The 11,845-nt window shown below is 53.8% G+C and overlaps 1 non-coding gene across 1 annotated transcript; it reads left to right on the top strand.

Moving 5' to 3' along the window:
• Positions 1–4,267: 4,267 nt before the first annotated feature.
• On the top strand, positions 4,268–4,384 carry LOC140634574 (U5 spliceosomal RNA). The gene has a single exon (XR_012032000.1). It is a non-coding gene; the product is annotated as a U5 spliceosomal RNA (small nuclear RNA).
• Positions 4,385–11,845: the final 7,461 nt, after the last annotated feature.

Here is an 11,845-nt window from a genome sequence, read left to right as displayed (position 1 = left end):
GGGAGCCCAGTGCGGGACTTGATCCCAGGACCCTGGGAACACGACCTGAGCCAAAGACAGACACTCCACCACTGGGCCACCCAGGTGTGCCACCCTGGCTCTTCTTTTTTAATGAATAAAAGCAGTGAAGAAGTGGAGACAAAAAAAATAATTGTTTCACTATAGACCTTAGTTTCAACTAATGAAAAATGCATGTTTAAGACTCTGATGCTTGGGATCCCTGGGTGGCGCAGTGGTTTGGCCCCTGCCTTCAGCCCAGGGCGTGATCCTGGAGACCCGGGATCGAATCCCACGTCGGGCTCCCTGCATGGAGCCTGCTTCTCCCTCTGCCTGTCTCTCTCTCTCTCTCTGTGTGTGACTATCATAAAATTGAAAAAAAAAATTTAAAAATTGTTAAAAAAAAAGACTGATGCTTGAATGAGTCTCAAGATTGGTGAAGCATTGTCTAGTTACTTAAGCCATTTAGAAAAAGTCTTAGTGTGAAAATTAATTCAACATTGTCCTAATTGATGTAAATGCATTGACAGTAAACGTTATTAAGCTTCTTTTCTAAACATAAAGCTGTGGAAGATAGTTGTTTAGAATAAATAGGTTGACTTGCTCTCTTGTAGCTTCAGGAAAGTTTTTTTATTATTATTATTGTGATTAAATATATGTGACATAATTTGCCTTTGTAACCATTTTTAAGAGCAACGGTTCAATGGTTAATACACACACAATATCATACAAACATCGTCACCGTTTCCAAAATCTTTCATCAGCCCCAAACAGAAGCTGTGCCACCCAGCAATTCCTTATCTCCCCCTTACGCCAGCCCCCGGCACCCTCCGATCCATTTTCTGCCTCTAGAAATGCACCTGTTCGCAATAGTTGGTGGAAATGGGATCGTACGGTATATCCTTTTTGTCTGGCTTCTTTCATTTAACATCTTTTCGAGGCTCACCCTGTTACAACAGCATGATCAGAATTTCCTTCTTTTTATTTTTTTAACATTTTTTTAATTTTTATTTATTTATGAGAGAGAGAGAGAGAGAGAGAGAGGCAGAGACACAGGCAGAGGGAGAAGCAGGCTCCATGCACCGGGAGCCCGACGTGGGATCCGATCCCGGGTCTCCAGGATCCCGCCCTGGGCCAAAGGCAGGCGCCAAACCGCTGCGCCACCCAGGGATCCCGATTTCCTTCTTTTTAAAGCTGAATGATATTGGATGCGTGCACCCCCTGTCGTTTATCCCGTCATCTGTTGGTGGCCCTGCGGCAACTGTGAACGTTGTTGCCTTGAGCATGGGAGTCCAAGAGCCCAAGTCCCTGTCTCCAGATCTTTTGGGTGTGCACTTAGGACAGCAACTGCTGTGTCATAAGATCATTCTGTGTTTCACTTTTTTTTTTAAGATTGTATTTTTAGGGGCAGTTGGCTGGCTCAGTAGGTTAAGCATCTGACTTCAGGTCAGGTCATGATCCGAGGATCCTGGGTTGAGCCCCATAGCTTCTCCCTCTCTGTCTGCCCCTCTCCCTGTCTGCACTCCTCTCTCTCTGTCTGTCTCTCTGTCTCTCACTCTCTCTCTCTCAAGTAAAAAAACCTTAAAAAAAAAAAAAAGATTTTATTTTGAAGTAATCTCTATGCCCAACTTGAGGCTCGAACTCACAGCCCTGAGATCAAGAGTCGCGCGCTCACCCACTGTGGCCCGCCAGGTGCCCCTGCGCTTAGCAGGCTTCCGATTTCTGCGCTCCTCGCCGACACCTGTCATCTCCTCCATCATTACTACTGCCATCCTAGGGGTGCGCGGTGGCGTACATTGGTTTTAATAAAGTGATTTCTGACACTTTTTTTTCTGAAGGAGAAATACAAAATAGAGGGTTATTGTTTCCCCTTTGTTGGGGTCGATTATTATATTTCACAAGAGGAGAGGGTGACGGGGTCTGAGGGATTTTTTCTGTCTCTTGCTTCCCCTCCCTCTTTCACGCTGGGAAATAAGGAAGCCAGTGGGTTCCCGTCCCTGCCGCACCCACAGCAGGGAGGGGAGACAGGTGCGGCTGAGGGGGCCCGAGCGGGAGGGGCAGCGTCTTTGTGGGGTGAGGCCCAAAACCCAAGTGGAGGGCCCGCCTTGGATGGGGCAGGGCCGAAGGGCGGGATACCCATCCCGCTGGCTGGGACGACCACGAGGGCTTCTGCTCCCCTGCTCCCCAATCCCTGGGGAAAGGTCAGAGTCAGAGACAGGAAGGGGAGCAAGGAGGGAGAGGGTTTATTTTTTTTTAAATTTTTATTTATTTATGATAGTCACACAGAGAGAGAGAGAGAGGCAGAGACACAGGCAGAGGGAGAAGCAGGCTCCATGCACTGGGAGCCCGACGTGGGATTCGATCCCGGGTCTCCAGGATCGCGCCCTGGGCCAAAGGCAGGCGCCAAACCGCTGCGCCACCCAGGGATCCCAGGGAGAGGGTTTAAAAGGCACTCCCAGGATATCCAAGAAGGACCCCCTCTGACCTCACACGCCCCCCAGATGTCCCTGTGGAGCCCCCACACTCCACCCCGCCCCTCTCTCCCTCTCTCACCAGCTCCCTGAAGCTGGGAGCTTCCAGCACCCTCCCTCTTTGGAATCGTATCTGCCCAAGGCCACCAACCTCCCTGCCCGGACACCCACTGGCCTTTGCCCCCGCCCCTTACCTGACTCCGGTGCACACTTCCTGCAGCTGGCCGCTGTCCTTGTGCACTGGACTTCTGTGCAGCTCCCACCCCAGTTCTCCTGCTGCCCCCCCCACCTGCGAGGGGTCTTCCTAACCCCCTTCACATGCTCCTGCCCCACCCACCCCTCCTGAGAGCCACCAGCCCCCAAGGACCCACCTAGACCCCTCGACTCTCCTCACCTCCCCTGTTCCCAGGCCTCACCCTGGGACGCTCACTGTGTATTTCTCTCTGGCTTTAACGCTCAGCTTGCTTGCTCGCTTCCTTCTTTTTTAAGATTTTATTTATTTCTTAAGTAATCTCTAAACCCAACGTGGGGCTTGAACTTATGACCCTGAGATCAAGAGTTGCAGGCTTCACTGAGCCAGCCAGGCACCCCTGATGCTCAGCAACCCAATTCACCTCCCCAAAACTCCGTGTCTCTACAGCGGCCACATTAGCCAGAACGGCTGTCCCACTGTGGTTGTCAGCCTAGCCAGCAGGCAAGTCACCTGGGGACTCAGGCAATCCCCTCTTGCAGGGCCCTACCCGCAGGGTTCAGATCCAGTAGGTGTGGCCAGGGAGGCAAGAATTTGGCAGGTACCCAGGTGACACTGACCTGCTGGTCTGGGGACCAGATGGAGGAAACCACTCTCTCAAATCACTCATCTGATCTCTTTGGTCTCTTTTAAAACTCTTGAGTGCGTCGCCATTGCCCTCAAGGTAAAGTCCCCCGAGGGCCACCTGGTCCCTCATCCTCTCTGCACTGCCCAGAACACCCTCACCGCCCTGCTTCTGCGGACCCTGTAGTGCTCTGCCACGGGGCACAGAACGGTCGGTCTGTTATCAGTGCTCCGCGTGCACAGCTGGCTCCCGCATCACCTGCGCTCCGGGAGGATGACGGGTTGGAGACAGGTCTCTACCCTGGAGCCCAGCACAGGGTCTTAACACAGTGCTCAGCAAATTGTTGGTGAAGGAACGAATGTATTTATTTTCAAGTTTTATTTTAATTGCCTTATTTTTATTTATTTATTTTTTTAAATTGCTTTATTGAAGTACACAAGAAATTTTTACTTGGAGTCAAAATTTATTTTAAAAAGTCAGACTTAAAATAAATAAATAAATGAATGCATAAATGCATAAATGAATAAATGAATGAATGAATGAATAAGTAAGTAAGTAAGTAAGTAAGTAAGTAAGTAAGTAAGTAAGTAAGTAAGTAAGTAAGTAAGTAAGTAAGTAAGTAAGTAAAGTAAATAAAATAGACTTTTTCGGGCTGGCCTCCGCTCTGCCCCCTGGCGGTAGTCCTCGTCCCAGCAGGAAAACGAATGGACGCTGCGAGGTATTTCCATGAACCGGGGCGTGACGACAGAGGCTCATTTGCATACCCAAAATGCATTGCTCACCGGACAATTTCTGACTTGGGAACGACTCGATTTTCCTTTTTCCATTAAATTATTCCCTTCCTCCTCCCCCCAAAAATTGAGGCTGCTCCCTCAGAATTGTCCGAGAGAAGGACAGAAATCACCAGGTCTTTCGAGCAAAGAGTCACCATCACTGTGTTCGGGGTAACCGCTACCCGAGGAACGTGTGCAGGGCGCCGAGGGCATACTCTGGTTTCTCTTCAGATCGCATAAATCTTTCGCCTTTTACTAAAGATTTCCGTGGAGAGGAACAATTCTGAGTTTTTAACCAATTTTTTGAGGCCTTGCGCTTAGCGAGGCTACTAATGACGTTTAAAGATAGACTCGAGCGTCACCCGGCGCGTTACGTTGAGGATTTACAGCTGCTCGTGCTCTAACTCTCGGCTTCCCCCGTGACGTCAGCACGCCCAGCTGGCCCCGTCTCTAACCGCGGCTTCCTCTCCGCGCACCTGCACCACGTGCCCTGGGGCGCACCTGCGGAGGGAGCTTTGCTCCGATAGAGACCCGGGCGGGACCCGGCACCGGGCAGCGTGGAAGGGGGGGTCCTCAAGGAGCCCCCGGAGCTGCCCCCCGCCCCCCCCCCCGGCCTCCGGAGCAGGTCGCAGCTGAGATAGGGAGCTAGGGCCTCGCTCTCAGAGTGTTTGCGGCGTGGAAACCTGGGTCCTGGGTTCGAGACCCTGGGCTCCTCGGTCTTTAATGTGACCTGCCCCTGCTCCCTGGCACCGCGCGGGCCCTGCGCACGTGTTTGTTCAACAGAGAGCGTCCAGTCACCCTGGTTTTGCCCAGATTTTGGATAAACTTTTTTTTTTTTTTTTAAATAAAGTGACCAGGGCGTATCTAACTCGCACGCATCTTTCCATTCTGATCCTGGCTCTAAGCGTTGCGTTTAACTGTAAGCTTTTAAAAAGCAACTTCAGACAACTGAAGCCTAATTGGCTGCGTTTGCTACGACATGTTGATAAGTATTGCTGTTGGTTTGGTTTTCCTGGTAAGGTAACTAAAACCAGAGTCGGAAAAAAAAAAAATGAATGAATGAATGGATAAATAAATAAATAAATTTATTTTTTTTGAATAAATAGATTTAATAAAACCAGAGTTGGGACGCCTGGGTGGCTCAGCGGTTTAGCGCTCCCTTTGGCCCAGGGTGTGGTCCTGGGGGCCCCAGATCGAGTCCCACGTCAGGCTGCATGGAGCCTGCTTCTCCCTCTGCCTGTGTCTCTGCCTCTCTCTCTCTCTCTGTGTCTCTCATGAATGAATAAATAAAATCTAAAAATAAAATAAAATAAAATAAAATAAAATAAAAATAAAACCAGAGTTGGATCGTTTGTGAAAAATCGGAATGAGAAAGACTTAGTGAAAAAAAAAAAAAAAAAGACTTAGTGATGGTTAGGATGGACTTGATCAAACTCAAGAAGTTAATTTTTGTTTTTGTTTTTTGTTTGTTTTTTTGGTTTGGTTTTAACCGATCCCACTGGCCAGAACCCAGCTTTGCCGGCGGCCTAGGTGGGGGGGTGGGGGGTAGGCGGGCAAATGTAGTCTTTCCCCAGAGCAGCCCAGGGCCCCTGCTCATGGGGCGAGGCCGCAGGGGGAAGGGAGTGGACACCTGGGAAGAAAACTAGCAGAGTTTGCACCAGCGAGACCGGCCGAGGTGCCCTCCTCGTGGCTCCCCACCTCCCGGGCCAGCTCTCCCTTGCTTGTGGCTGTGGGATAACCCTTCTGCTGATGTCCTCCCCCCCGCCCATCTTTTTAAAGATTTATTTATTGGGACAACTGGGTGGCTCAGTGGTTTAGCACCGCCTTAAGCCCAGGGCCTGGGCCTGGAGACCTGGGATGGAGTCCCCACTGGTGTCCCTGCAGGGAGCCTGCTTCTCCCTCTGCCTGTGTCTCTGCCTCTCTCTGTGTGTCTCTCATGAATACATAAATAAAATCTCAAAAGAAGAGTCACATGCTCCACCAACTGAGCCAGCCAGCAGGGCACCCCTAACTATATATATATATATATATTAATATTTTTTTATTATTTAAGAGAGAGAGTGAGTATGAGAGAGCACGAGCGGGGACAGAGGGAGAAGCAGACTCCCCATTGAGCAGGGAGCCCAATGCGAGGCTTGATCCCAGGACCCTGGCTGAAGGCGGCGCTAAACCGCTGAGCCACCAGGGCTGCCCCCTAATATATTTTTAAAAATAAATTTTTACAAATTTGCGATGGTGACGTGTGCTTCTTCATGAATCGATTAAATATTAGGCTCAAATGGCTCGTCTAATGGCTGCCATACTTTCAGAGTCGTGATGCACACGAGCAGCATTTCACGATCTGTGCACACCCGTTACTGGTCATGAACGCTGGGATTTCTATTCGTGACGATGACATAAATGCCACAGTTAATCATGGGGAGGAGATGCTACATTCCAGTTAGAGCTTTAGTGAAAATAAAGAGAGGTTTCTGATCCACGTCTGCAGCCCCTCTGCGTCCTGTCTGTGGACCCGGGTTCAGCAGTTCTGGCCTGCGTGCCTTGGCCTCCAAGTGTCCAATACAAACCATCCCGTGTGTGGGTAGAAAGTCTGGAGTTAAAAAAAAAAAAAAAAAAAAAAAAAAAAGAAAGTCTGGAGTTTATCAAGCACACTCACACCCGGTTATTTACTTAGTGGGACTTCCCGACCATCTTATGAAGTTGGAAGGTGCTATTAGACCCGTTTTACAGGTGGGAACCTGGCGCATAAACACCCAGGTCACTTGTTGGAGGTTGCACGATGATAGTGACCAAGCTGGAAATGGAACCAGGTCCCCTAACTCCCGGCCCACTGCTGACTCTTTTATATCCTGCTCCCTTCCCCAGAAATGCTGTTTAGGTAGTTACCTTTTCATTAAGTTTTATTTTGAGAGAATCCACGCCCTTTCTCCTGAGCACCCAACCCTGTTTTGTCATCTCTCACGACACCCACAGAGTGGTCCTGATGCCAGTGGCGCTTGGGCATCCATCCAGGAGCTATGGTTTACCTGGGAGCAGACCTGTCAACGGGAGAGCGTCGATCCTGCAAGGCCTTAGGGACCTCTCCCCCTGACCTTTGGCAAGTCACGCTGTTGCACCAGGTCTCAGTTTCTACTTTTGTAAAGTAGGGTGATAAGCTGTCCTGCCTTGGTTTGGGGGGAGGCTGTAAAGATTGGCTTAAAATTATAACAGTGATGAGGGGAGAGGACATGCTATGTCCATGGGTGGAATTGTCACCTGTGATGTGGTCATTGCCGTGAGTTAGAGTCGAGCCTACCCACCTCTTGCCTTGAGAAGTTGAAGATATGGATCCATAAACCCCAATTTTCTAACCTTTTCACCCATTTTATTCCTTTGTGTCTGTGATTTTATTTATTTATTCATGAGAGAGAGAGAGAGGCAGAGACACAGGCAGAGGGAGAAGCAGGCTCCCTGCGGGGAGCCCAACGTGGGACTCGATCCCAGGACCCTGGGGTCACGCCCTGAGCCCAAGGCAGGTGCTGAACCGCTGAGCCCCCCGAGTGCCCCCGCCCACTTTGTTCCTTTTGAGGACTCTACACTCTGGACAAACGGAAGTGTTCCTGTCCCCTTGCAGCCCCACGCATCCGCACCTCTGTACACTCACGCTCGGCCCCCTGCCTGGACAGTCCTCTCCAGCGCCTTCGCCTGGTGGACGCCCGTTATCCCTCAGGTCCCTCTTGCAGCTTGCAGCTTCCTCCAGGGAGCCGTCCCTGACCGTCCAGAGGGGTTCAGTGGGGCAGCCCTTCGCCCCCGCTCTCTGACCGCAGCACAGCTGTGTCACTCCGTAGCTGTCTCCACTCCAGAGTGTGCATTCCCCGAGGTCGAGGGCTGTATCGGTGCTGTTCTCCCCTTTCCAGGGCTTAGTGCCTTATGGTCTGAGCCTCACTTGCCTCATCTGCAAAATGGGAATGAAACTTACCCTACAGGGTACCCTGGACACTTGTGCTTTGCTGCCAAACATCTATTCCTCCTCCTTTTTTTTTTTTTTTTAAGATTTTATTTATTTGTTTGAGAGAGAGAATATGAGTGGGGAGGGAGGGCATCAGGGAGAGGCAAGCTCCCCCTGGGCAGGTAGATGGACCCCAGGACCCCGTGATCATGACCTAGGGCTCGATCCCAGGACCCCAGGATCATGACCTGAGCTGAAGGCAGCCTCTTAAGTGACTGAGGCACCCCTCCTCCTCCTTCCTGATAAGAGTCCCCCAAATATCCTTCGGAATCCACCTCTCTTCTGCTAGTCTCTGTTCAGGGGTTGGAGATTGAGCCCAAGCTCAGCTCTGAGGAGGTCATAATTATGGTTTCTTGTCACTTGCAACCCCAAACACCAGGATTAAAAGATATAATGCATACAAATGTAATTCAACAAACATTCCTTGAACATTTAGTTTCTGGCTGTCCAGCCACCGCCTTTGCAAAACTTAAGTGCCAAACACACCCTACATGTTCATCAAATGTAATCTTTCCCCCTTTGCCACCCACGGGCCAGACGCAGAGCCTGCTAGAAGGTTCACAATGAATATTTACCGAATCGAGTGATTTATCCGAAGCTTCCATCGGGCAAAGTCCAGAGGAACCAGGAGCGTCAGACCACAAGCCAGGTGGCTGGCTTAGGGGGAAGCTGTTTGCTCAGCCAGTGTCAGGTGGTGGTGATGAGCCCGCCCTCCGTGAGCCTCCTTTCTGCAGGGAACGCATCTGCCCCACAAGTGTGAGCCACCCAATTGCAGACCCCAAACCAGGCTTCAGAGGCTCAGAAGAGGGATGTCCAGGGGGCTCAGTGGTTGAGCACCTGCCTTCAGCCCAGGGCGTGGCCCTGGGGTCCTGGGATCAAGTTCCACATCGGGGTCCCCACAGGGAGCCTGCTTCTCCCTCTGCCTGGGTCTCTGCCTCTCTCTCTCTCTGTGCGTCTCTCATGAATAAATAAAAACAATCTTTAAAAAAAAAAAAAAACTCAGGTCACTGTCACTTCCCCGGGGTGGGTGGGGGGAGGGTAAAAACAAAACCCCGGAGTGCAAGTTATTTTGTTCATTTTCATCTCAAACATCCTTTGAGGATCTGAAGAAAGCTCTGGAACCTCTCATGAAAGAGGAAAAAAAAAAATCCATACAGTTGGCCATTCTGGGGCCCATGGTCCCTTGAAGTGTGATTACAGATTCCTGAGCAAGAAAAGCCACAGGGTTTCTCCTTCATCTACGATCCCGTGAATCCCTGTGTCTGGGTGTGTTTGCGCCTCCACTGCCCCACTGCAAGAATATGCCTGGATATCTGAGTCCATTCGGGCTCCTGCAACAGGGTGCCGGGGCCTGGGGGCTTAGGAGGCACAGGAAGGGGTTTCCCACACTTCTGGGGGCTGGAAGCCCGAGAAGCACCTGCCCTCTGGGTTACAGACGCCCGTTGTGGCCTCATCTCCCACGTGGGAGAGGACAAGGGTGCTCACTGGGGTCCCTCTAATTAGGGCACTAATCCCATTTGGGAGGACCGCAGCCTCACGGCCTCGTCACCTCCCACAGGGCCCCCTCCAAGCACCACCATATGTGAATTTTGGGGGGACACATTCCACCCATGAACAATGCCCTTGGGAGAGTCCACCTCCCTTTTGGAAAAATCCTCCAGGGCAGCTGTGGGCCTCCCGGTTCGCGTCCTAGTCTGAGGCAGGGGCTTGGTGCGGGCGGCCTATTCGGGAAGAGGCCGCAGGGGCCCAGGCAAGGGTGACTGAGGCAGAGCAAAAGGAACAGAGGGAACCCGGGGCAGGGTGAGTGCGGAGCCCCCCACCGCGACAGGGCCCGGGCCTGCCCGGATCGCGCCCCGGAGCCTTGGGAACAGAGGGAAGCGCGTGTCCACGGCTCCGTCTCCCGCGAGAAGGGCTCCCCAAGCGTTAGCCTCCGTGGGTCTGGAGGCCGCGCACGCGAGCGGCTCCCGGGGGTGAGAGAAGCCGAGAGGGCGGAGAGGGCGCTGTGGACGGCCCCGCAGAGGCCGCCTGCAGCCCTGGTGGAGGCGGAGGTGCTGGGGGCGCTGGGTGAGGCGGCCTGGAGGGGACGTGACCGCCCCTGACCGTGGCCACCCGCGACCTGTGAGCTGGCCGGGCCGTCGCCTCCTCAGCGCCACCCTGCCCCTGGATGTGGGACCCGAGCGCCTTTCCTGCTCCCAGAGGCTGCTCCAAGGACGCGGCGGCGATGGGGATGGGGACGGAGCGTTGAACCCAGGTAAGGCCTCTCCCTGCCCGAGACCAGCGCGCAGGGAGGTGCCCCTAAAAAAGTACCTTTTATAAGATTTCATTAATTTATTTGAGAGAGAGAGAGAGAGATCACAAGAGGAGGTGCAGGGCAGAGGGAGAAGCCCACTCGCCCCTGAGCGGGGAGCCCGCTGCAGGCATCATGACCCGAGCTGACGAGCTGACGGCCGAGCCACCCCCTCTAAATCCTTCTGCCCCCCCCAACCCGGAGCGGCCCACCTCGTTCTCACCCCCGCCCCGCCCTCTGCGAATGGGGCCCGGGTTCGGGGGTGGGGGGACACCTGGGAAGCTCCCGAGGGCCCGCAAACCCGCAGGGCCGGTGCACATCGCGCCCCACCGCGTCCCAGCTGCTGGAAGTGCGGGCAGCACGACGCCAAGCGTCCCACACCGGGTCCCAGCCCTAGGAAGGCAACTCGGGAAGCCTCTGTGCATCCCTCCCGGGGCGGCCTCGCTGAGCTGCGTTCCCTCCCCGTGCCGGTGGCCCAGCTGGAGACGCTGCCCAGGCTCCCGGCAGACCCCTGTCGTTCTTGGGGCTCACTCTCGGGGCGCGCTGCTGATGCCATCATCAAGAGGAGCAAAGGACGCTTCAACCCCTCCCCTGCCAGGAGGGGATGCTGGGGGGGGCGGGGTGGAGCTGCCTCACCGCCCCAGTTGGCTGCCTCTGTCCCAAACCACTGGGATGTCACCGTACGTGTGCGGGCCCCAGCACGTGGGGAGCACTTGGTCCTGTAAGTCACAGGTGTTGATGAAGCTTCTAGGGGTTCAGCCGGCATTTCTCAGCAGTGGTGACACGGGTGTACTTTTACCGTTCACTGGTTCCGAGCTAAACAGGGGGGTGGGACTATCGGGTGTGGCTCTTGTCAAGCAGCTTCCAGTCTAATGTAACAGCTGCAGCACACACCGCACCCTAAACCACACCCTGCTGCACCCCACGGGGTTCCTGCTTCCCAAACAGGTAGAGCCACCAACGACTCAGGGCTGGACCAGGAAGGCACCTCTGAGCTCTGCACTCTTGGAGCAGAGGGGAAGGCATGTGGAGCCGGGGCTGCCGGGCTGCTGTGGGCCACCATCAGCGGGTGGCAAGCAGCCCAGGCTGCCCGGGGAGTCGGGCTGCAGCACCCACGACATGGTGACCGCGGCCTCCCACAGTCCTCCGGGCTCCATCCTCCTCCCATGAGCACAGGGTCAGCAGATCTTGATTTCAGCAAGCAACTGGCAGTGTTTTCCCGCTGACACCCAGGGCAGGCAAATGGGGGGCACCCGGGGCAGGTGGGGGCAGAGGCTGAAGCTCCTCAACCTGCCCGCAGGGCCCGGCGAGCCCGTGAACCCCCCCGCCCGCCCCCAGGGAGCAGAGAGGCAGTACCCTCTGTCTTCGGTGGAGGAGGGTCAGGCGTGGGGAAGCGGTCCCTCACCACAGCAGAGCCAGGTGGCTGGCTCTTCTGCTCCAGGCACTGCCCAGAAGCCTGGTGACGGAGGAAGATCCGCTGTCTCCGGGTTTCAACCACACACAAACCGGTCATG

Source organism: Canis lupus, chromosome 5, assembly GCF_048164855.1.
Source record: "Canis lupus baileyi chromosome 5, mCanLup2.hap1, whole genome shotgun sequence".
Classification (NCBI taxonomy): Eukaryota; Metazoa; Chordata; class Mammalia; order Carnivora; family Canidae; genus Canis; species Canis lupus.
The sequence above is the reverse complement of the archived record's forward strand: the minus strand, read 5'-3'. Positions and strand labels throughout refer to the sequence as shown.